A 24,880-nucleotide genomic window follows, 5' to 3' on the forward strand; every position below is an offset into this window, starting at 1 on the left:
GGAGTACTCATTCATTCATACTGCATTAATTTTAGAACTTATTTATTTATTTTTTGTAAGTAGGTGTTTTATTTGCAAGAAATTATGACAGGCACTGAATCGATCTGACCTTCACCAGTGGGAATATGTTTCTGCAGCTGTTCACACTGGGAGGAGCTCCTGCAATGCCTTTGATTTTGCTCTGACTGAAACAACACCCCACTTGCTCTCTTAGACCAAACACCTGCCCCACTAATGTGGAATCACTTGTGTCTCAGCTGCTTCATTAATCACATGGATGTTTGAATATTTTGCATTTCTAATCAAACCACTGCCTGACATATCAATACCCAATTGATTCATTGTGTTTACAGACCCAGTGAATGCCTTGCAAGAATACTGATAAACTTTTCACTTAAAAAGTAAAACTACTGCATCTATAATTAAGAAAAAGATAAAATCCTGAGCCTCGGTACTAGAAATAACCAGAACACCAATCACTTAATTTCCCTCAGTTATCTCTGTTCTGAGTCTCACAATTTGTGTTTGACATCAGCAAACTTCAGAAAAGCATTTGGAAACATCAGGAGATACAGAACTAACCATTTTGTTCTGTAGTTTTCTTCAGTAGTTTATAATTTCCCTAAATATATTTACACCTTATTTCTCATGTAAATTTGTCTAGCCTTGCTTTGAATCATTATTTCTTGTTATACCATTGTCTATAATTATAAAATGAGTTAAAGAACACTTCTATTCCCAGTTAATAATCCTCTTGAGGTCACCTTAAACTCTTCTTTTCTGAGCTAAAATGGTGGTGGTCTTTACATCTCCCATGGAATTATATTTCTTTCAATCTTCACAAATTTTTAGGGTATTTTGACACTCTCAGCAACATTTCATGACTCTTGTAATATAAGTATGCCATAAATTCACCTTATCCTAGACCTATTGTAGCCTATTGTACATAAATGTAAAAGCTGCCATTCCACCCTTAATCATTATTTCCCTTTCTGCTCTGCCAAGAATGTTATTCACTCTTTCTATCAGAAAATGCTGTGCAGTTTATGGATTCTGATGTCCCTGAATGCTTTCCAGAATTATTTTTCAGAATCTCCAATCCCAACCTGGGTGATAAAACCAATACTCTTTTGGCCACAGCAAATACGAAAGGCTATGCTCAGACACACGACACAAAAGCCATCTGCATACATGTCAGGTCTTCAAAATGCTCCAGGTAAATATAAATTTAGGCATGTCAGCCCACAGCCAGCATAGGAATGGACAGATACGATCATTGCAATGAGTATCTTGTTCACAGGTAGAAAACCGGTCCTCTTGGTTTCTAAAAAACCCAAGGAACTTGTACGGACTCTACCCTCTGGAAACCTAAGTCCCTTGTAAGGTTTGCTGTATTCCTGCAGAAAACATACCTGGATACATTCAGGTTTTCACACTGGTGTGTGAAAAGAGCGATCACTGATGCATAAAAAAAACCCTTATGTGAAAAACTCTGCAACTTTCCCCATCCATGGCATAGAGAGCACCCAAGTCCCTTCAGATCTGACTAGCCAGTGGGAAGTGACCCTACAGTCCTTCAGTTAAACTTAGTCTGTGCTTCATAGAAGAATAAGGGAATTGTTAATCCAATATCTAACGTTTTAGCTGAGGATTTGGTACTTGCTTGTACAGGAAAAGAGAGCAGTACGCGCATTAGACTGGAAAGGTTTTGTTACAGTGCTAGATTATTTCAGGAACAGGAATCTTAACAAGCAAAGACCTTACCCCAGACTGATCCCTGGACAGTGCTTAGATTAATTTATGACAACAAAGTTTCTACTCTGTGCAGTAATCACTTAATTTAAATGAGCAGCAATAAAAATTTTTTGAAATGTAGCTTTATCTAGGGTGGAATTATTTATAATAAACTTTGATTAAATTTTCATAAGATTCTACTTGATTTTGGAGCATAGATTTCATTGCCTGTTGACAGGACTCTGTCTAGGAAGCTATTATATGAGCTATAGAACAATTTTTTCTAGTAATATTTTGGTTACACGCCATATCACTTTTTGCCACTTTTCCCAAATGTCCTATCTCCATGGCAGCCTCACAGACCTTTTTGCTGTGCACTGGGTGGTAGTTAATTACAACCTCTAACAAGAGCCTACTGAATTACACCAGTCAAGTAGTACATTTGCTGGGGCTTTCCACTGATGCAGCTATATTGGTGTACTTAATATATACCCTCAAAAAAACCCACAGGCTTCCTAACTGCTCTGTGCTAGTGAGTAGACAAGATTAACATTTCGTGGGAACTGTGTCAGCACGAATGTGAATGTGGAAAAATTGAGCACATTGATGATACTTTGTGGTGAACAAGTTTTCAATCAACAATTCAGAATTATAGCATGTTGTCTTGCCTCAGCTAAAATTGCAGAGGCTGCAGATAAAATGTTGACTTTATTTTCCATATTTGACTTGAAATCATATATTTTCCTGTGTAGACAGCTCAGAATTATCATTAAAGATTAGCCTTATTCACATCACTTTCATGGCACACACTGAAAACTGTAAAAAAAGTATATTCCAAGTAAATATTTTTAATCTCCAGCCATGGGTATGGGCTTTCCAATTTGCCCATTGCTACTGTTTTGGGGTGGTGATAGGGATGAGCAGTGCAGAGGAGTGGTCTTGGTTATCAGCGGACAACACATCCACCCATGTCTCGTTGCGGAAAGGATCGTAGAGTCACATCCCAGCCTTTCTCTCCATAAACCAATCATGTTCATCTCTCTTCCCTCAAATCTTGGTCTCAAGGCCATCATGTCCCTAAACTTTTCTAACTTTTGTGATCCTCTCTCCAAACAAAAAGGCCCTTGGGTGCTGTGAAGCAGAGGACACCAGACAGATGAGGATACCTCATTCACAGGGAAGATGATATGTGGGCAGGCATGAGGCCCTGCAATCCTGCCCTGTATCCCAGGGATCCCTGCCAGGCAGCAAGGGGAAGATGTGGGCCATGGAAAACAGGGGTACTCTAATTATTTTCTAAGACAAAAGAACAAACTTTTTGGCAAAGTTTGTTGAAATTCTAGTACTGAGCAGTGGCTTGTTGCAAGCCTCTGGGGAGTGGTGGGGATGTCCCCAACCTTTGGAATGATCTGATAAGTCCTTTCCTGTGTCAGGGCAAAGGTTGTCATTTTGTTGCAAATAGGCACTCCATAAAATAAGGTAATGAACTTCCATTAATGACAGCTACACTCACAGACATTGGAATCACAACTAGCAGCATGGTGTCTACACTCCCCAAAGCGCAGCAAACAGGATCAACCAACAGTGACAAGAATTTTTACAGCTGCTTCTGGGCTTTATTTCTAGATCCTCCAAGTCTTATGGGCTCTTTGAAGACTTGTGGGAACTCTGAGTGAATGTGCTGTGTCCTGGCTGCTGGTGTTGGGTAAGAGTGGCCAGGCAGAGTTTTTTACCAGAAAACTCCAGCTATTCCTCGTCTTAAGATGCTATTGTCTCCAGCTGACAGCTCATGAGGGAGTATCAGCAACACATTTAACAAGTTTTAAGACTCCTAGACAGCTGGAGGCCCAGTGCACACTGAAGTGAAATAACAACAAAGCAGTCATTGCAGAAAGGTACATGGGAAGAGGCTGGGAGATCTGCTGAAGGCAGAATACACATGTTCAGTAGCAGTGGTGACACACCACAACACACAGTCCCCAATACCAACTGGAGCAACACAGCAGGACCTTTGTCTCAGGCTGAGCTCAGGAGCACTACATGGGTCTGTTCTGGGACTAGTCCATTACCAATCCTCTGGAGAAAGTGACAGAAGGCTTATTCATCAATTTTCTAGCTGCTGTGAGCAGGAGATTGATCCAGAGACCCATGAGGTCCCTCCTGGTCTGAGTTATTCTGCAATTTTCTTAGCATTCCATCCCCACCACTGGATAACATTGGCCTACTCTTACTAGATATGGCCAGCAGTGATGGCAAATTAACTAATCAGTAAAAGTAGATAAAAGGGAATAAGAAGAAAGGTGAAGCAAATGAGACTCCTGTATAAAGGCAACCTTTCATCCCTACATTGAACCTGTACATGTGAGAGGGGCAACAAAAAGCCTGATCTACATATTGATTTATGATAGTGTAACACCAATAACAATGGATATTAAGTGTAAAAATTCTCAAGCAGGCTGATCAAACACTGGACCAGACTACCCAGAGAAGTTGTGAAGTCTTTACTGTTGAAGATACTCACAACTTGGCTGTATATGCTCTGATAGAGCTTTTAAGGTGCATCTAATTTCAAAACTGGCCTTGTTCAGATGGAGTGTTAGAGAAAATGGTCTCCTGAAACCCTGGACAACATAAAATACAAGAAGAGAAACCTCTAAAGAGAGCTGAGATCCAAGATATCTAATGAGGTGGTGCCAGGAGATCACTGGGGAGATGCAGCTGAAGGCTGATAAGAATGGAAAGTTATTGCAAAACCCCTGACTGTCTCTTGCCCCTTCTCTATTGGTTCTTCTCCCCTAGGGAGAGCACTGCTCACCTTCTCAGGAGAAGAGATGGAGCCGGGACTGAGAACATTAACAACCTTTTCAATCACAAGTCCAGCATGTGAGAATGAGATCTTAGTATGAGAAGATGAGGTCTTTGAACATATCATATGGGGTGAAAACTTGAAGTTTCTTCCTTGAGAACCACTCTTTCTGGAGACATTTGATACTATTTGTTTTGTCTCTGGTGAAAAAGCATCAGCTGAAGACATGATTTTTATGACACATATCAGACAGGAGAACCTCATCTAAATCAGATGTGGCTCAGTTTTCTAGCTGATGTGACTGAACGTAACCCACAGAAGTTCAGCAGTACTTCCATCTTCCATCTGCCTGCAAAAAGGCCCAATAGGCATGAGATTTCCTGCATGCTTTTGCTGGAGACACCTTGCTCAAATGATTTTAGAGCACCATGAGAAAGTGCATCTGAAAAATGCTTGGTGCTCGTTTTGTGTGAATAGAGATGTCTGAAATGTTATCAAGAGTAGCAGAGACTGCTCTTTCTGAAGCTGAGAACTGAGGATAGTTCAGGTCATCTAAGGGAAGTGATGGAGCTGGAAGATATGAAGATGGAGCTGTCACACACCCCCACCTCCCCCTTTGCAAGCAGTGATTGCTGCCACTCACAGCTGCAACTGCTCTGCCTGCTGAGAAGGCTGGAAGCAGCTACAAAATCTTAAGGCCCTTTCACAATGGGACTTCATGGGAAACATCCCCTGGTGCTGATCTCAACCAGCTCCAGCTGACACCAAGCAAAGCAAGGCACCGCTTGCCAGCTTTGTGTGCAGGGAAGGGAAACTGCCTTCCTCAGCCTCTCCACCACTATCAGATACATTTTTAACCAGACAGGTTAAGGAAGCAGCCATTATCATAACCTGGAGCCTTTCTGTACCTTCACTAATGTCACAAAGGCTTTTGATACAGCCATAAGGTATAAAAAAAATGCATAAACAAACAACCTGTGACAGAAATGAAGTATTTTGACTGATATGTTGGGATCTAACTTTTGTTTCTTATGATTATCTGCCTTTGAACATTTGCTACAGTTCCATGTTTTGTCCCACTTGGGCAGGAATATTTACAATAATTGAAAAATACCTTACTTTCATTTTTGGAAGCTAGCCATCATAAGCTCAATAAAACACCCCTGCTATAGGACACAGTGCCCTGTGTCCTGGCAGAGGATTGCTATGAAAGAGTAAAGTGAAACATAGCATTCTGATAACGCAATGCATTGGATCTGGGAGTTGACAGGATTGCTACTAGAGATAAATGAAGATTTTGCCACATAATCAAGGCTGAGTTCTTGTCTCTGAGGCTCAGGATGTTTCCTCCTTTTTGGGACAGACCCCATTTCTCTGTGATGCTTGTACTGCAGTATGCTGATTACAGTGACCTTCTTTAGGATTTATTATAGCTCTAAATTGCACAAGGAAAGCTAAATAATAATGACAGATTCATGCCCCCAGGGAGCATCCAGTGTAAGAAAAGCATACTAAAAGAGATGGCAAGACACAAAAGATGTAGGAAGAACGAGATATGCAGAGAAGAAGATGCTTCTGTACAGGTTTATACTTGCTGTCTGCCCCTTGTTGCTGTCAGAATCAGGGACAGCATCTCTGATGATGAATGGGTAGAAGCCAAAGTGACGCAGCCCTAAGCCAGAGTTCTGAGCTCCTGCTACCAGGGCACATGGCAACATGCAGACCTGTCAGTGTTCCTGATGGAGAAGCAGGCAGAGCAGTGTCACAGATGGACGAGTGTCTGTTGCTACAGCACTTTGGTATGACAGATGAGCAATGGATCTAATTATATAACTGGAAGAAGAGAGCCATCTTGCACTCTCCTGTGATCTACGCTAGTCATTGCAAAGCTGCTGTGTAGTACAAGGAGCAGCAGAACATTAGCTGCTCTACAGCACTGCAATACATCACGCACGTACCCTTTTTGTGGCCACCCTAATATATGGCACTGCCTTTTCTTGCCAGTCCATCACTTGAAAAAGGGATAGGAGGTGTAAAAAGCCTCAGTCACATAACTGCATTGAGAGTGTAAGTTTCACACAACTCATGCAGAGAGCAATGAACTGTATCAAGGGCTTATATTCCCTTTTCCCTGACCGCTCAGCAGCTATTCATAAAAGAGCATGAAAAAACAATTCCAACTGACTGCATGTCCTAATTCATTTATGTTCCTGTAAGCATTCTGTTTTATTTTGATTGTAACCAGAACATGTGGAGCAACAAGAGAGGGAGAAAGGCAGCAGGAAGAAGAGGTATAGCTATACAGTAGTTACCTATATTATGTATACTGAGGCACATGGAAAATGAGGTGATTGGTGACAGCCAGCATGGTTTCACTAAAGGCAGACTGTGGCTGACAAATTTGGTGGCCTTCTATATTGGCGTTACAGCATTGGTAGATGAGGGAAGAGCAACTGATGTGATCTAGTGCAAGGCATTTGACACTGTTCCACATGTCATCCTTTTCTCTCATCTGGAAAGACATGGATTTGACAGATGAACCGCAGATGGATAAGGAATTGGCTGGATGGTCGCACTGAAATATTTGCAGTCAGCAGCTAAATGTCCAAATGGTGAGCAGTGTGAATGGCATTCGTCAGGGCTTGGTGTTGGGACCGGTGGTGTTTAACAACTTTGTCAGCAACATAGACAGTGGGATCAAGTGCACTCTCAGCAAGTTTGCTGATGACCAAGCTGTGTGGTGCACTTGATGTGCTGAAGGGAAGGGGTGCTACCCAGAGGGTTCTTGACAGCCTTGAAAGGTGGTCTTGTGTGAACCTCATGAAGTTCAACAAGGCCAAGTGCAAGGTTCTGCACGTGTGTCAAGGCAATCTCAAGCACAAATTCAGACTGTGTGGGAAATTGATTGAGAGCAGCCCTGAGGAGAAGGACTTGGGGGTGTTGGTGGATGAAGAGCTCAGCATGACCTGTGAATGAGCCCTCACAGCCCAGAAGGCCAGTCACATCCTAGGCTCCATCAAAAGAAGTGGGACCACCAGGTCAAGGGATGTGATTCTGCCCCTCTTCTCTGCTCTCATGAGATCCCACCTGAAGTGCTGCATTCAGCTGTGGGGTCCCCAGCACAGGAGAGACATCGACCTGTTAAAGCATGTCCAGAGGAGGGCCATGAAGAAGATAAGAGGGCTGGAGCACCTCTCCTATAAAGACAGGCAGAGAGAATTGGAATCATTTAGCCTGGAGAAGTCTCCAGGGACACCTCCTAGCAGCCTTCCAGTACCTAAAGGCAGCCTACAAGAGAGCTGGAGAAGGACTTCTGACAAGAGCATCTAGTGATAGGACAAGGGGAAATGGTTTCAAACTGAAAGAGTTTAGATTTAGGAGTTAGGTATTAGGAAGAAAATTTTTCACTGTGAGGGGTATGAGGCACTGGAACAACTTTACAGAGAAGTTGTGGATTCCCCATCCATAGAAGCGTTCAAGGTCAGGTTGGATGGGGCTTTGAGCAACCTGGTCTAGTGGAAAGTATTCCTGCCTGTGGCAGAGGGGCTGGAACCAGATGATCTCTAAGGGCCCTTCCAAGCCAAACCCTTCTACGATTCTATGTCCCTGTGTGTCAGGGACATTGATACTTTTGGTCTGTGTTTGGCCCAGCCACCTGTGAGAGTGTATCTTTTCCCTGCCAAGTTATGAGTAAACAAGCACTTATAAAATGGGAACTTCGTTCTTGAAGAGAGTCCTTGTATAAACTATATTTAATTGCTATTTTATGATTGGCTAATCGTCTTCCAAGGGCACTTGAAGGAGAAATTGAGGAGGAGGAGGATGAAGTAAACCCACCGACTCAATTAAGAAAGACCCCTGAGGCATACTGCGCATGCTGGACAGAAATTCCAAAGTACCCACGCATGCGCAGAAGTAATGCCACTTGCATAACAAAGGGGTGGGACTGACACCCTCTAGCTGGGTGATGCTGACCACACCTGTCTGGATAGACATAATCAGTTAATTTTATAGAAAGCAGATAGCTCATTTTTGGGGGGGAGAGCTTGCGTCACACAAAGGACCACGATGTATTTAGCAGGGACGCCTGCTATGTGTCAACCCTCTGAAAACGCAGCTGCTGCAGAGGATTTTATGGCATTCAGAGTTGGTAAGATAACCTCATAAGTGACACCTGAGTGAGCAGGGTGTCGTATTCCCTCATTGTTTTCTCTTTTTCTCAGGTTCCTGTTTGCATTGGCCACTTCTTTGTAATAAATATTGATTTTTGTTGGGCTTTCAACGGTGTCATGGTTTCAGCTTCAGTGTGCTCTGAACTCTCACTATTACACCCTGATATTATAACATGTAAGTGCCTGAGCTGAAAGGGTTACTTTAGACTATCTCCCTGACCCCTGGGGGGGATACATGACACATGCTGTTGTGTATGTCCAAGAGGTGCTTCCATGTTTCCTCTCTACAGTAGCTATGGGGAAATTGTCTATTTTTAGACTTCCCAATAAAAGTGAGATAAGGGATAAAAGGGGGCCCTTCTGAAGCTTTAAGTGCTTGCAAGAACTAAAGACGTTGCAACTACAATATATCAGTCAATAAATTTCAACTCCTATGGCAGTATTCTGCCACCACTGCCATATTATCCCTCAGATCAGTCCTCTTTCAGAGGCTAAATTGCTACCACAGTCTAACATATTAATACATGAGAGGCTGAAAGAGATTCACAGAATCACAGAATGGTTGGGGTTGGAAGGAACTTCTGCAGATCATCTAGTACAATCCCCCTACCAAAGGAGATTCACCCAGAGCAGGTTGCACAAGGTCATGTTCAGGTGGGTTTTGAACACCTCCAGAGGAGGACACTCCATAGCCTCTCTGAACAACCTGTTCCAGAGCTTTGTCACTCTTGAAATAAATAAGGTTTTCCTCATCTTCAGGTGGAACTTCCTGTGTTTCATTTTGTACCAGTTGCCCCTTCTCCTGTTGCTGGGCACCACCAGAAAGAGTCTGGCTCCATCCTCTTGAAATCTGCCTTTCAGTTATTTGTATGCATAACCTAAGAATCTAGAACTTTTATTTTGTTTATATAAACCTGACACTGGTAATTCACAAAACACAAGTGGAGTGATGGGCATGCAGAAGAATGCAGTCTCCTGATTTTCATTTTTCATCCTGGTGGATGAAAAATCCACAAATGAAATTGAATTATCCAATAGAGTCAGCTAACTATGCCACCCTTGGGCTGCAGAGGCGTTTGAGTTTTTGCAAGTCTACAGTCTTTTCTTTTTAAAGAATGACTATATGGAATAGGCAGAAAACCAAATTATATTGATAATTCTAATTATAAGTGGTTTTAAGCAATGTGTTTTAAAGAAACTATCCAAAAAAATTAAAAGGGAATTTTTACTAACGCCTTTTCTAGCTTAGCTAACAGCCTCCCTTCAACTTCAGTAGGGGATCTGCATGCTCTAGGACCTATGGCACTGCATTGTTAGTCAATGTATAATGACATTCTGACCTGAAGGAGTTTTTTTTTTTCCATCTGAATTCCCCAAAAGTAACTCTGCCATTTGGTGCTGGGTATAAACAGATCATACCAGAGGTGTGTGAAGGAGGAACTGTGTAAAGATCTGGATGTGTCTGCAAAGATCGTATGGATGTGGCTTCTGGTATGGAGGGGTGTCTGGGGTGCTGGGAATTTGCCTGGCATCCCTAGCTGTGGTAGGCAGGCTAGGGATGTACAGCCCTTAAAGCAAATCAACATGGTCACCCATTATCACATTGCTGTGCCCATAAAAACGAGAAACTCATCACTGCAGACTTTTTGAGGCTAATTACTGTTCTATTGTTTGGACTGTCTGTACAGGTGCATTTTCCTACACCAGATGTCTCTGGGCAGAACAAAGATGTAAACACAGCCTACTTGTAGAGTGGATATCTGTCATTTTCTTTATTCCTTATTTCATACTACTTGCTTTCTCTTCAGCTGCTTATACAATTTTCAAAGGCTGAAGCCCTTAGGCTGATGGTGTAATCAGGAAGGAATGATGTCTCACTAGTGAGTTTTATTTGTGTAGTTGATAATTACTACCTGCAGCACCTCCTGAAGTCTGCTGGCTTTTTGTGCCTTGCAGAAGTTCTGAGAAAATGGTTTGGTAAAAGGTTTGGAAATGGGACTCTAGGCAAAGTTAAATGTACAAATAGGCTTCTAGAGTCTTCATCTATATTTTATGTATTGCGACAATTCTCAAATTCTTAATCTTAGGCTAGTACAGCTCCTATGTACTGGGTGCCTCACAAATGCAGAACAAACCAAGATGCTCTTTCTTGATGTATTTACCACCCAGGAAGACAGATTTTGCTTCTTCATTTTTCTATCACTTTAGTTAAGAATTTTAAAGAATAAGTAAAGGATACACCTTTAAAATTGGTGCACAGATTGGAATCATGCTCAAGCAACCTGTGCAAATTCAGTGGTATATAAATACCCCAGTGGACAACTACCTTGGTTTAAAGCTATTCATTTCTAATAGACTTTCTCTGACTTATAACTGCTACAGATTTTGCCCTTGGAATGAATCTAGTTTGTGCTAATGGCTGAGATTTAAAAGGAGCCTACACATATTATTTTCCAAAATCGCATTACATTTTAATAAGATTTCTACTTCTAATGTACTGTGGTCTCTCGAAAAGCTCAGCTTGAATTCCCAGTTTCCACACTGCTACCACTAAATCAGCTCTGTGGCAATTCCTTCCAGAAAGCTCAGTGTTAATTTTTATTTTTGTTAGCAGCTCCTCTCCTGCATTTCAGTGGTTTAGGACTTTCTTCTTTGTTGACTTGTTTTTGTGCTTCGTGTTTTTTTTATCATCCCTGCTGAGGATATCTCCAAATATAGAGTGACACTCATACCTGACACCATGAACATGAAAACTGATGAGTCACAGCAGCTCCAATTTCTCACCTGCATCAGCGATGGAGAAATATCTTGCTAGGAATAATCATGTTCTTTATAGTCAGTTTTCCCCACTCCTATCACCCTGAGTTACAGACGTTTTCTAAACTGAACATTTACAAATGCAAAAAAAAAAAGGCTTCAAGATTTAAATAATAAAGAGACAATCAAGGCACACTGTCCATCAGCCATCACCAGAGCTGTCCGTCTACTTGGCCTTTTTCAATCAATTGGAATCCTATTTCCCTTTGATCACCAGCCATAGGTGGGATGCAGCCATGAGATGGAGGAGGATGCTGCAAAGTCTGATAAGACTATTGCATCTCACAGGCACTACATGCAGTAATATTACCAGGGGTAAAAATTCTTATACTTCCTTTATGTTCCCCTTATATCCCTACCAATTTGCCAGGGAAGTTGTTTCCAACTGTTTTGAGGCAACAGGCTGTGGTCAACCTGTAATGTATTTCTCACAGGATCTCCAGCACTTCATAACCAGACTTAGAGTGTGGGAGTTGGGGGAGCTGGGGAAGATGCTGTGCCTGGGAGCACCAAGGTTTATGGTGGCCTCTTGCTATTATGTTCACTGACACTCTTCAGGAGCTAATGACTGGAAGATAGAGGGGGGAATTTTCAGTTGAAGTGGTTCCTCTTGCAGTAGGGGAGTGAGGGTAGAGTTCACAGCACATAGGACAGCAGATCTGTCCATCTCTTTGGAAGCAAATTGTACCTGTGAGAATTTAACTGGTGTAAAAATCCTCCCTAACTATATGGTCAACAACAGCCTCTTCCAGGGAATCTATTTTCTCACTAAAAGTTAGTTGTCTTTAGCAGTTATTCCTGTCTAACTGCCAGAGAACCTTTGCATGCATCCCTTGTTTTGAATAATATGATAAAATGTATGGGCAGCTCAGGTTCTGTTGTGCTTGCAGCATCTTTGATGAATACACATACAGATAGATGCTTCTTGTATTCATTCTGAAATATTTCAGAAACCTTATCTCAGCGGGAGACACTGGTTTCCTCAGAAACACTCAGCTGAGCACTTCTCGGTGGGATGTTGTCAATGCTTCAAGTTATGATGCTTGGCTCAGGGCTCTGCTCAGCATTGTGTGGCCTGCAATTGACAACAGATCTGTTCATGTTTCACCAAGATTTCTTTTGCACTAAGCGCCTTGTAAGGTGAGGGGAACAGTTCAGAGCCCTTGCCCTCTCATAGGCAGAAAGGGACAGCTTTGGAAGCATGTGCAACCTTGTCCCAGGGAGTGCCCTCTTGGCCATTAGCTTTCACTGCCTATGCTGGGGCTGGATGCTATTACACCTGCACACGGGGCCACCTCAGTGAGGGTGAGCTTCTCTGCCAGAGGGACATGATTTGTGTCATTTCAGAAGTAAGTATACTGACAAGTTTGAATCTACAGTGTTATGGAATGCTCCATGTGTCCAGATTACTTTCTAGGCTTGAGGACTGCCGCTGACCCCTGCTAAAGCCTAAGGGCTGGCACGGCAATGGTGTCCTTCTCTTTCTGCTGCTTAAGCCCACCTGGACAGGGTATGAAGGCACTGGTCCAGGCTGGTGCTATCCGATGGGATTGACACTGGCTCCCTGCCACAGTCCATCCGACCGCTGAACCAATTTTTAAAATATAACTCTATGCTATCAGATTAAATTAGTGTCTTTCCAATCTAGGAAATCACACTCTTGGAGGTGGGGAGGTAGATTAGTGACTCCCTCACAAGGATCCATCCATCCTTTCCCATTGTCCCACCTCCCACCTTCTCCCTCTGGGGCTGAGGGAAAGCTCATAGTGCCAAGTTGGGAGGCTAAGGACAATCACCTCCAGGGGAGCCAACAACCATCTCCTAATGACACAAGAATGGATCAGGCTGTCTATCTTCCAATTAAGGACATAAGTAGGGCCTTACATTTCCAGCCCACTACTTCTTAACTCTTTTTAGCCTGATTCTCACAGCTGAGAGGAGACTAGGGATGACAAATTCTGCTTGAACCCATCTTCAGTGTGTACAAAAGAGAGTCAAAATGGTGAAGAGTGACCAGACTCACATTTGCAGCAAGGAGAGCTAGCAGTGTCACTTCAGTGCAGAGTTGTTAGAAACCACAAGAGTTTCTGCCTTGTGCAGTGAGCTGTGTGGTGTGTTCTCAGTATACAGTGAGCTGTGTTGGCTTGTCAGTGATATTCCTGCTCTTCTGCCCTTACTATGATGTCTTCGTCCAGCAAGAAAATAAGAGAAGACTTTCCAGGTAGGTGTTTTAAAGTGTTCTTTGCATTTCTGCACACATGTTCAGTCCTACTGTGGGGATAATAAAATGTGAATAGAAAATTAACATGATTGTATATGTTTCATTAAAAAAAAGAGCAAGATGTAAAGATCACCTCTCACAAACAGATTTTATTCAGATCCTATAGCAAGTAAAATCTACTACATTATATTTGATTTTTCTTTCTAATTGTACAAGCTTCTGAAAATTGCTTCACTAAAACTCAAAAGTCTCATATGCTTCTTCTTTCTGGAAAATGATCTCTGCATTCATTGGGCTAATCATACTAGAATTATTTATAAATTATACAAATATACCTAATACTCTGCATAAAACTTAGTGAAAAATATGAATTATGTTTTTAATATGAAATTTAAGGGGCCAGAAGAGGAAAAATAATTTAATTATGAAAAAAGATATATGTTGGCTTCTAAAAAAATGTTAAAGTACAATATTTAGGAGAAATTGTGAGTGTTTTTTCCCCTGCAGATAATACCTCTGAGGTAGAAGCCATTGATCAGCTCCTGCAAGCTTTTGTGGCTGTGGTGATGAGAGAACTGTATAACAACCAGGCTCTTTTGAGCATGATCTGTAACACTGTCATCATCTCTAGCTCTCTGCTTTCCTCTTTGTGGTTTTCCTGCCGCCTTGCTTTAAAGCACAAGGTCAAGACTGGAGTTGTTTGGTTACTGTCAGATATTGTGCCAAAAGAAAAATGTGTTACTTTTTTAACTTTTATTTCAAACAACTGTATTCTTTAAAGTTCATCCTTTTTGCCATCAGCCGTGGTTGCAGACAGCCAGCTGATTGTCAACAGTTTCCTATGGCATTGATTCATCTCTCAGTGTCTTTTCATTTTTCCATCAAAAGTATTTGTAAGCAAAAAATGTTGACCAGTTCTATTGCACTCTCTGAAACATTAAAAGAACAGTGGGTATGAGCTGTCATGTCCTCTTTTTTTCAGCTTTTGACCATAGCTGAGCTCACTGATTAGAATGCAGGTTTTGTACTATCAGATGAATATAGGAAAAAAATTGGAATGCCTGATGTCACAAGCAATTACTCTGAGAAAAAGAGTGAGAAAAATATTAAGGATATTAAATGTAGCTGTCTTTGGAAGAAATCACTCAAAATCATAACAATACTTTCTTTGAGCTATAAGAGAATTGTGATGCTGTTGCACTGGCAGTGGCATTTTAGATCAAATCAGGAGTGCTATTTAAACCTGAGTCAATAGTTCCCCTTCACTGTACTTGGGTCACCTTATGGAAAGGTTTTTGAGTGCACATACAGGAGTCTTTCTGGATGGCACAGGACCAGGAAATATTTCCTCTGAATTCACCAGTATCTCTGATGGATGTTCAACCTTGGGGCCAACTGGATCTAGTCTGAGGAAAATGAAATTTCCTTGAAATGTGAGCAACATGAGTGCCCCACTGCTCAGCACTACAGCACCAGTGCTTCTTCTGCGCAGGCCCATTCCAAGGCATTGTAGACAGAGCCTGTGACTGAAGAAAGGTGACAGGAAATCAGCCAACATTGTAATGTTTATAACTCAGACACCTACAGTGAGCTATTCTATTCTATTCTATTCTATTCTATTCTATTCTATTCTATTCTATTCTATTCTACAGTGGCTCATCACATTCCCTATAAAACCTCAGTGTCTTCCAGTAGCACATTAGGTAATATGAGTAACATTTGTCAACATTTACGCAGAGGATAATCAAGACCTCATTGTTTCCAGGCTCTCCAAAACTGAACAAGAAGCTGTAATAATGAAATTCTCTTATTGATTCAACTGATCAAATTGTATTTGCATTAGTAGCACAGAATAATGGGAGCACATTATAACCAAACAACTGATTGGTAGTGTAATGCTGTTCAGAATATGAATACATTATCCTTTCATGCATTTAATATTTCCATTAATCACTAACTTTGTGCCATCTTCAGTTTTGCTAAACAGCCTTCAAGCTGGGAAACTTGAAACTCTTTAAATCTACTCTTATATTCAGAAATCCACTTAGACTACCTGATAATATGAACTTTTGCTTTTGAATCAGACTGAAAATCAACATGAGATAATGCTTACATTGGTATTCTTCTTCCCTATCTTCTCTTGGGACATTGCTTATTATTTGTTCCCTTAGCAGAGAAACAGGACTTGGCAAATGGAGAATTTCAGCCTTTTCACTCTACAGTGTACTAATGTGTTCTCATTTCCAGACTTAGTTCTGTTGCATCATGAATATTCCTGATGCAGGGAGCCCCATACTTCTCCAGGCATCAAACAAAAGATGAAAACAGCTGCTTCTCTGTCCCAAACTTCCCAGACCTCAGCTGCTACCAACTACTGAAAGGAAACTATTTTCTTTTTGCACTATCCAATCTCCAGGACATACCTCTAAGAAACAAGACAAAAATATATGAGGCAATGAGATACTCCTAGTGTAATATTTTGTAATTAGGCACACTTGCACTTTTGGAAGAACAGATGCTGACATCACGTCAGACAGACACATGCAGCACATAAAATGTGGTGTGTGATCAACAGGTATCAGCAAGGTTAATAGAATTGAAAATGCAAATACAAAGCCCTCCAAAGACCAGCATAGTTCTCCTGAGTGTTACAAGTGCTTAAATCTTGCTGAAGGTAATTGGAGTTGAAGTACCTCTGCATTTTTCAGAAGATCTAAAACATTTATCTTCGGATCAGATTCCTTTTGCTAAGGGAAACTGTCCCTCTTTTCTGTTCTTGGTAACTTTGGTTTTGTCCCAGATTTCCTCCCTCTTCACCTTAATGTCTTGAAGACAGGTTTGCACATTTTGCTAAATCAGTGGGCAAGATCAGAACAAATGACAGATCAGACCATATGCCAAAAAGTCTGTCCAATAGTCACTACTATAAAAATACATCTATAGCTTTTTGGTTGATGCTTCGCAATAATTTTTTTCAAGGTTACAATTTAGTTTTTTTGACAGCAGCAGTCATATATATCTTAAAATCCCACTCATGTATTCACAGATATAGTGAGATTCCAAATTATATCAGTCCATTGAGTTAAGAGCTAACATAAGTGTCTGCTGACATTGTTGGAATGCATTGTAATTTCCTTCAATATCAGAAAGATCATGAAGAAACACAGCTCTAACCCTACGAAATTGCTTGTGAAACACATTGATTTTGTCTCTGTTCTGGAATGTGTATGCCAGTGCACCCATTAGAGCAGAAGCAAGCCTTGCCAAATAAGCACTAAATACCTGAAAGAGCCATCCACGATGTCCAGTCCAGCTTCCTCTGGTACTGGTTGGCACAGCAATTATGATCAACCTGCAAATTTAACTCAAATTATACACAGTATGGAATATTTATAGAGATTTACTTGTTTGTAGAAGTGTTCCTGAGTTGAATAGAGAAATTTCCATTAGGAAGTCAGAGAACACTGTGTTAAGAAATTCTGTTTCTCTGATATGAGAAGTTTTATTTTTACCTCCTGCACAGATCACTGAGCTCCTGAGAGTCTTCTTGCATCTGTGCTCAAAATTCTTACTTGTTCTTGCTACCCTCAGGTAGAATTTGCTACCAATTGTCAAATCACAAAGTGTATGTGGACGTCAAGGGGACCCCACATATTATTTTTTCTTTTTGAGGGAAGCACCACAGCTTTTACCCATGAGAAAGTCAACACACATCTCCTCTCTCAGTATGTGACAATACTGCAAATTTAGACACTACTCATAAACAGAGAAGAAAACTCTTTAGTTGTTGTAGAGAGTTCATTTGTGTCACCTACAAATAGGCAAGAATGTGTCATCTGTGCTCCCTTATGTTGTTCAGACGAGACGTAGAGTCTCTTTTTTTCTCCTGTTGCTTGTTTTTACCTTAGTAATATGAAAACCGTAAAGCTGAGGCTGCCCTTGGTTGTTTGAAAACTTCTAAGTTCTCAGGAGTGAACCAGTACTTGTCTGTCTTGCAATTCCCCTAACTTGTCTTTTTCATGTTTAGTCAGACTATTGTCCCAGTCCCACAGTGAGCTGCCTGTGAGCAGATGACTGCTTCTGAATGTAATTCAGGTGGGGAAAGAGCCTGAGAATTGCCTGCTTTCTACCATGTCCCAGAAGATTTGGGGTGTTCCTGTTTCCTTGTCTAGAAGAAAGCAATAACATGGTGACTGGCAATACATTTGGTGGATCCTATTTATCAGTTCTGTAACAGAAAGCATTAAACCCAGCAGCTTTTCCAGGATTCAAGCCCAGAGCAATGTAACTGCTTCCAGGACTGGCTCTGGTAAGAGCAAGTAAAAGCTTCATGGCTACATCCATGGTAAAGAAAAGGCCTCCAAGAGTGTAATATTGGCATATGTTGATGCTTATCTTGATAATAAATATGTAATTTTGCATTTTCTGACAGAAAAGGTATTGAAGGTGCAACAACTAAGCATGCATTCAAAAATGAAACAAATTATTTTGTGATACCAAGCATCATCACCTGGCATTTCAAACTTGAGTGAAACAAAGGAAATGCTGAGTTGTTAACGCAGAGTTTTCGCTCAATAGAGTTCATAATTCCAGTTAAATGGAAATTACAAAGATAAAAAAAAAGACTGTTTCAAATAGAAATAAGAAACATTTAATTCTTTCTGAATCTGGTTTAATTTCATGGAGCATTGTTTGTGATAAATTCTGTTTTGTTTCCAGCCATCTACAGAATCATTCATGAAGCACAGGGCAAACAAATTTCAATTTGTTACCTGAGAAGAAAACAAAAAAAAAGAGTAAACATAGAAAAAAATCTCTGTAGTTTTTCACTCATTGAAGATAAACAAAATAGGGTGCAATATCTCCTTTGACTTCTAAAACCTCTTCAGCTATGTCAGTACTGATGGGCACAAGCTTCCAGGTCCTGGACTCCCCCGAGCTTCAGGTTAGCCAAATGCAGACCCATATTGCAGTTGGATGGGTGGGCAGCTGGACCAACAGGGTCCCAATATCAGTCAACTGTTCTGTTGGTATTTCCAGGTAAGCTGTTATGAAGCTGTGTTACACAACTGGTAATAATGACTTTTCACTCTGCATCAGATGCTTACTAACTGGCCTCTTGCCTTTGTCAGGTCTGTAACTCAGAAAAGTAAAAACAGCTTTGTGAAGGAGGGAACTGTGGCCAAAATTCAGTGAAACATTTCTGAGCATGTCTAAGTTGAAGTGCACAACTTAACCCAGTATGCTTCAGGAAAGCATGAGCTTACTCCCTTCACTGCATTGCACTTTTGTGTTTAGCAGACAAAATTTAAGCATGTTGTGCTCCAGGAGGTTATGGTGAAGAAGGATGATGATGTATCTTAACAAAAGATAATTATGCTTACAATGAAGAGAAATGGGAAGACAGTTCTTGCTCCAACATGTGTACTTCAATCTGTTAAAATGTAGTAAAAATAGACCACCTGTTTCCAGGCTGAAGTTCTAGTGAAATTCTCCTCCAATATTTTGACACCTTGTAATTTGCATTTCTCTTTTCCTTTAAAAAACTCACAACTCTGGATATTGAAGCAAGCTAGCAGCAAACTTCTTATGGCTTTTGGCAGCTTGTATTCCAGATGGCCTGGACAAAACCATAAGATATTATATAAAAGATCCAATTCTAGAAGTTAATGCATGGAGAATATTTCAGGTCATGATATTAAGTTGTTTACCAGGGCATGTGTAGTGTCTCCCTAGGCTGATATCATCAAATGCTAAACTCTTGGTAGGTTTAATCCACATTCATCAACTTTACTGCTTTACTTAGAGCAGCTGTCTTGCTCTCTTAATACATGCTGCTAACCAGATGGTCTCAGAAAACACAACCATATGAAGTTTGATCCCACTTAATTCTTAAACTCTTCGTGGCTTGCACCTTTTTAGTTTTGCATCAAAAAGAGGCATAATTGAGTAGCAGTTGATTCAGTCCACAATTCTGCCCTTGATATCTGTGATTGAGACAAGACAATGGTGTCTCTAATACAGCTTTAAAAACCTGTTTGAAAGAGAGTTCAGCTGTGCCAAATAATGAAGTATTACAATGTTTTATGTGTTGTTATAGCATAAGAATCCAATGGAGGCTTCTGAGGATCAAAGGACATAAAAGTATTGTTGAGCTTTTCATATAAATGACTGCAATATGATCCTTTTAAAAAAGGGACTTCTATGTCACCTAAATTATTACTTTTCTGAGGGATCTTCCATATCTGGGTAAGGAGGAGTTATGAAAATAAGTGTATAGCTTTTCTCCCTTCAGTGCCCATGGGCTTCTTTATACTAAGAACTAATTTAAAAAGACACAATTCTGTTCAATACACAAATCAAATGTCAGGCCAGGGTACTCCTTGGTCTCGGGACTGAGAGCATCCTTTCATTGGGATGAATCATATTTGCTATTCTGAAGCTGATAGGATAGGCCACACGTTTGCCTGTAATTTGTCAAAAAGCTGTGATAGACAAATGGATAGTTAGAGGTGAAGGCAAGCAGTAACCAGAAATTCTGCCCTACCTTCCTCTATCACTGCATAGCATCTAATTCCAGGAGACAGCTTCTGGTGGTTTGCAGGTGAATGTCACCTACAGACATGAAACTAATCAAGTTTAGGAAATTCTTCTAGAGTTTGGTTTTGGTTGTTGTTTTTTTTTTCCCCCCCGCACCTTGGAGATCCTGAGAAGTATTTAAAAGTAAAAATGTGAATTGTCAATTTTCAGAGGAAAATATTTGAAGGGAATATTTGGGTTTTTTCTCCTTTTGATCTGTGATGTGTGCAGTGATTCATGCACAGGTTTGGAAGTGTCAAGAGCTCTTCCACAGATGTCTTTGTTTCTGCAGAAACAAACTTGTAATACAATTGGCACCCAGGATACCATCTTCCTATACTACTTAAAAAAATAATGGAATCAGGGGCAACATTAGTCATATCCCTGCAGGATTTCTTGTGGAGTAACCTCATTTGCATCAGTGAAGATACTCCTGATTTATGCCAGCAAATGTGATTATAGAATGAGGTCTTTTTGCATTAGTTGAGCATCCTTTCTGCCAGGGCACCAGTTCTGCAAGTGATGTTTTACCTATCCTGGGTTAGATGTACAGTCATCAACTGTCCTACTGGTGCTGCAGCAAGAAGTTTGGGTGGAAATTCAATCTCTCCTACAAGAGCTGTGCTGAGGACTGCTGAAATGAGCCTGAACTCTTGGAGTTCAATTCACCAGCTGTTTGTGAGGGGATACTGTGGTGCAGGATCATATAATGTAGCCTCTGGAAAGGGCTGTGTCCAAGGTACCTGGGGTTTATCTTTAGAGCATGGCATTTAGGAGGAGCATCTCACATATATTTCCTTCAGTCTCATGTGTTTATTCAGTCATTCTTTAGGACTTCTTTCTTTGTGATGAGGACTGTGTCTGTCCTGTGAAACCACGTTCACTCTTGGACACGCTGTAATCGTGGAGCATCTTTGCCTCACAGCCATTTTGTTGAACATCTTTCTGCTTTTATAGCAAAAACATCAGAAAGCCTCAGCTACCTGCTTCCACAGTGGGTAATGTGAGGACACATGTGCATTTGACATTTCAGTCTAATCCAATCTATGTAGGTATGCCTCATCCCCTGTCACAGGGTAGTGAATTCACTAGAACTGCTTCTGCAGGAGTAAAAGGCTGTGCCTTGTGTGGTTGGAACAGCATGTGGGCAGCCTTGGGGGATAAACATCCACTACAAGTCTCAAGTGCAGATCTGAGGGTTGGTCTTTTGTGTGGGTTGCACCTATAAGAAGTTATGAAAGACAACTGCAAAGGGGGTCTATCATTTTTACCTTATTTCCATCCACTAGAATGACTGAGCCATATGTACAAAGGCCACCGAAAGGACAAACACAGCCCTTAACAACGTTTTACCCTGCCCTTTCCCTATCTTACCAGCTCTGATCTGCCCATGACTTTATCAAATGTGTCTGACCTTGGGCAGCTCCCCTTTGACAACCTAGATGTCTCAGGGACCAAGCTCTGGACTGGAGACCAGCTGGTGCAGCATGGCTCATGTCCATGCATATGACCTCTAACACCACCACCCGTGGTGGCCACATCTAAACTCTGTACCCAGAGCCCTCCCTAGTCCATGCTAACCCTTGGCTGTGTCTATGGTCAAACCACCCTGGGGAGTATGGGACAGCTCTGCAATATGGGTGGCCATGAGCTGGGGCTGAAGTCCATCTCCCGGCCCTGTTAGCCTGCAAGAAACACAGGAGGAAGAAAGAAATGGAGCCCTAGGAATGGGACTGTCCTACTCCTGCTCCACTGGGTCCTGTTCCAGCTGCTTGGGAAGAGTTTAGGGTGAGCACCGAAGACATGGAAAAATGGGAGTAGTAGAGAGCCCTCACTGCTTCCCCAACCAGCCAGTGGGGTAGTGGCAGAGGGCTGCCTGAGGGTAGTCTGTACACAAAGGGACACATGTTCTGCCTCTACCCCAAGCCAGGCTGGCTGGTGCCAGGGGTGCAGGAGCAGGGTGCGCACACAATGGGGGAAGAAAGGGAGCGGGAAGTGGTGAGGGAGACCAGAGAGCATCATGCTCTGATGACACTGAGGCAGGGGCAGAGCAGGTGTAGAAGACACTCTGAGACATGTACCTTCCTTAATCTGTGCTGCTAACCCTCTCAGTCCCAGCTTCTTCCTGGGGTGTCCTTACTAATGGCTCAAGGGAAGTGCTTCATAGCACAGGACCACAGACCAGCCAGGCCATTACACATAAAACATCTTCCCTCCTGTAGTGCAGTCCCAACTCTTACCTAACAGCCAGCAAGAACCTGGATGTACCTAGTCAAAATATACCATGGTTCCCATCCATGTCACCATTTCTGACATGCTTTTTGTGATGGAAGCAGTTGACCCACCACCAGTCTGCTGTTTATTAATTGCCCATGGACAAGGAAGACTGAGCTATTGCAGTTGTCTTTGGAAATAGTGATTTCACTATCTGGTTGGTTTTTCCAACAGAGCAAGAAAAATTGTAGGTCACAAAGACACTGGTTACCTGAGATCAGTGACCATAGCCAACAGTGAACTGTGTGGGAACTTCCACTGCCTAGATGAATGCAAAAACACAGTGTACAGAGAAATACTTTAGATTCCAGGTGTTTTTTATTCTCTGTGGTTTTGTAAAGATGAATGATGTTCAATACTGAATAAAAATGGATTTTCAACCAGTTTAGAGAAAATGGAAATTCTCTGTTAACACTGCCAACCTACGTTTATTCAGCTAACACTGTTCTTGAAAAAACTGTCAGACATGATTGTCATTGGAATCAAAGTAAATAAAGAGGATGCCAAATTTGCCTTGAAAATCCCAGCAATTGCCTATGTATCTTTTATTTGATGGGCAAGGCAGGGAAAATGAGAAACAGGGTATTAAAAGACAACAACAGAGAGACACTAAGATAGATAAGAAAAACTAATTAATGTCACTGCTGAATAATAGGAGATTTGAAGGAAAATACATATTTTACTTTACAGGATGATTTGATCTCAGTACCATTACAAAGAAACTCTCATCTGCTACTAATGTTCTTCTACATTTCAAAGATTATTAATTATATGAAAGTGTAAAAGAAAACGTATGAATCAGGTTAGTCAAAGTTGTGGTTTAACCCCAGCTGTTAACAAAGCACCACACAGCCACTTGCTCACTGCCTGCCTAGCAGGATGGTGGGAGGAGAATTGGAAGGGTAGAAGTGAGAAAACTCATGGGGTGAGATAAGAACAGTATATTAATTGAAATAAAATAGTCACAGTAATATTAACAATAACAACAACAACAATAACAATAAATGTTCTGAAAAAGAAAAAAATGAAGAGAAATAAACCCCAAGAAAGACAAGTGATGCAAATGAAAACAGTTGCTCACCACCAACTGACCGATGCCCTGCCAGTCCTGCAGCAGCTGGCCCCACTGATCAACCTCCCTCCCAAGTTTTATTGCTGAGCATGATGCCGTCTGGTCTGGGACATCCTTTTGGTCGGTTGGGCTCAGCTGTCCTGCCTGTGTCCCCTACCAACTCCTTGTGCACCCCCAGCCCAGTCTCTGGTGGGGTGAGGTAAGAGGCAGAAAATGCCTTGGCTCTGTGTATAAGCCTTGCTCAGCAGTAACTGAAATATCCCTGGGTAATCAACACTGTTTCCAGCATAAAACTGAAACACAACCCCATACCAGGTACTGTGAAGAAATTTAACTCTATCCCAGCCAAAATTAGCACACTTCAACACAAGTTGCACAGAAAATAGGAGGGTACACAGGGATTTCAGTGTGCAGTTGAGCTTTGATCAGTGTGTAGTGATGATTTCTAAAACACAGCAGCATGTCTACCAACACTGGATGCAGGATGCCAAAAGCAAATGCCAGACATCCTCAGTCTTCAGCTTTACTTTTAGGGAATTTATTTTTCTCAGAACATTATTTCTTACACATCGTTGCCCAGGTACACATTCTCAAAGTCAAGCCCAGACTATTTCTCACAGGACAATACAAAAAACAGAGATGGATTGCAGGGTAACAACAACATATGCATGGGACTTCGGACTTTGCTACACCTTTTAGTAACAACTGTAATGCTCTTTGGGCCTGGGAGAGTATGACTTGTAAGAGGCAACTTTTTGTTTCTGCCCTGACTGTCCCGGCTGCAGGGAGGTGGAGTCCTGAAGAGTTACAGAGTCACAGAATATTCTGAGTTGGAAGGGACACAGAAGGATCATCAAGTCCAACTCTTAAGTGAGTGGCCCATACAAGAATAAAACCCACAACACTGGTGCTATTAGCATCATGCTCTAGCCAACTGAGCTAATGTCAACATGAGTTAGCAGAGATGGGCATGTGAAGCTGGTAACCTGCTCAGCTAATACTGTCAACTCCAGGAAAAGAATACATATAGAAAATGAATAGATGATAAATCAGCAAATCACTTCCACTGGTGGACTCTAGAAAATGAGCATTTTTTGGCAGATACCACATAGTTATTGTTGTACTAATGGTATTAGTCGTGGTGTCTCAAGTAGCACAGAGTAGCCCCAAGCATTGGCTTTCTGGTACAACCTATTTACTGCTTA

At 41.5% G+C, this 24,880-nt stretch overlaps 1 long non-coding RNA gene across 3 annotated transcripts; it reads right to left on the reverse strand.

The window, feature by feature from the left end:
• Nucleotides 1-13,599: 13,599 nt before the first annotated feature.
• LOC127467673 (uncharacterized) lies at nucleotides 13,600-23,972 on the reverse strand. 3 transcript variants are annotated; one of them, XR_007903246.1, is made up of 4 exons: nucleotides 23,685-23,972; nucleotides 17,033-17,102; nucleotides 15,060-15,276; nucleotides 13,600-13,800 (listed from the first exon to the last, which is right to left on the reverse strand). It is a non-coding gene; the product is annotated as an uncharacterized LOC127467673 (long non-coding RNA). The 3 variants fall into 3 exon arrangements; XR_007903245.1 differs by lacking the exon at nucleotides 13,600-13,800 and adding an exon at nucleotides 16,444-16,600 and having other exon boundaries at nucleotides 13,892-15,276; XR_007903244.1 differs by lacking the exon at nucleotides 13,600-13,800 and having other exon boundaries at nucleotides 13,892-15,276.
• Between the last annotated feature and the right edge of the window lie 908 nt (nucleotides 23,973-24,880).

The sequence above is a fragment of the Manacus candei genome, unplaced genomic scaffold, assembly GCF_025592945.1.
Source record: "Manacus candei isolate 608988 ecotype Guabito, Panama unplaced genomic scaffold, ASM2559294v1 h1tg000014l, whole genome shotgun sequence".
NCBI lineage: Eukaryota > Metazoa > Chordata > Aves > Passeriformes > Pipridae > Manacus > Manacus candei.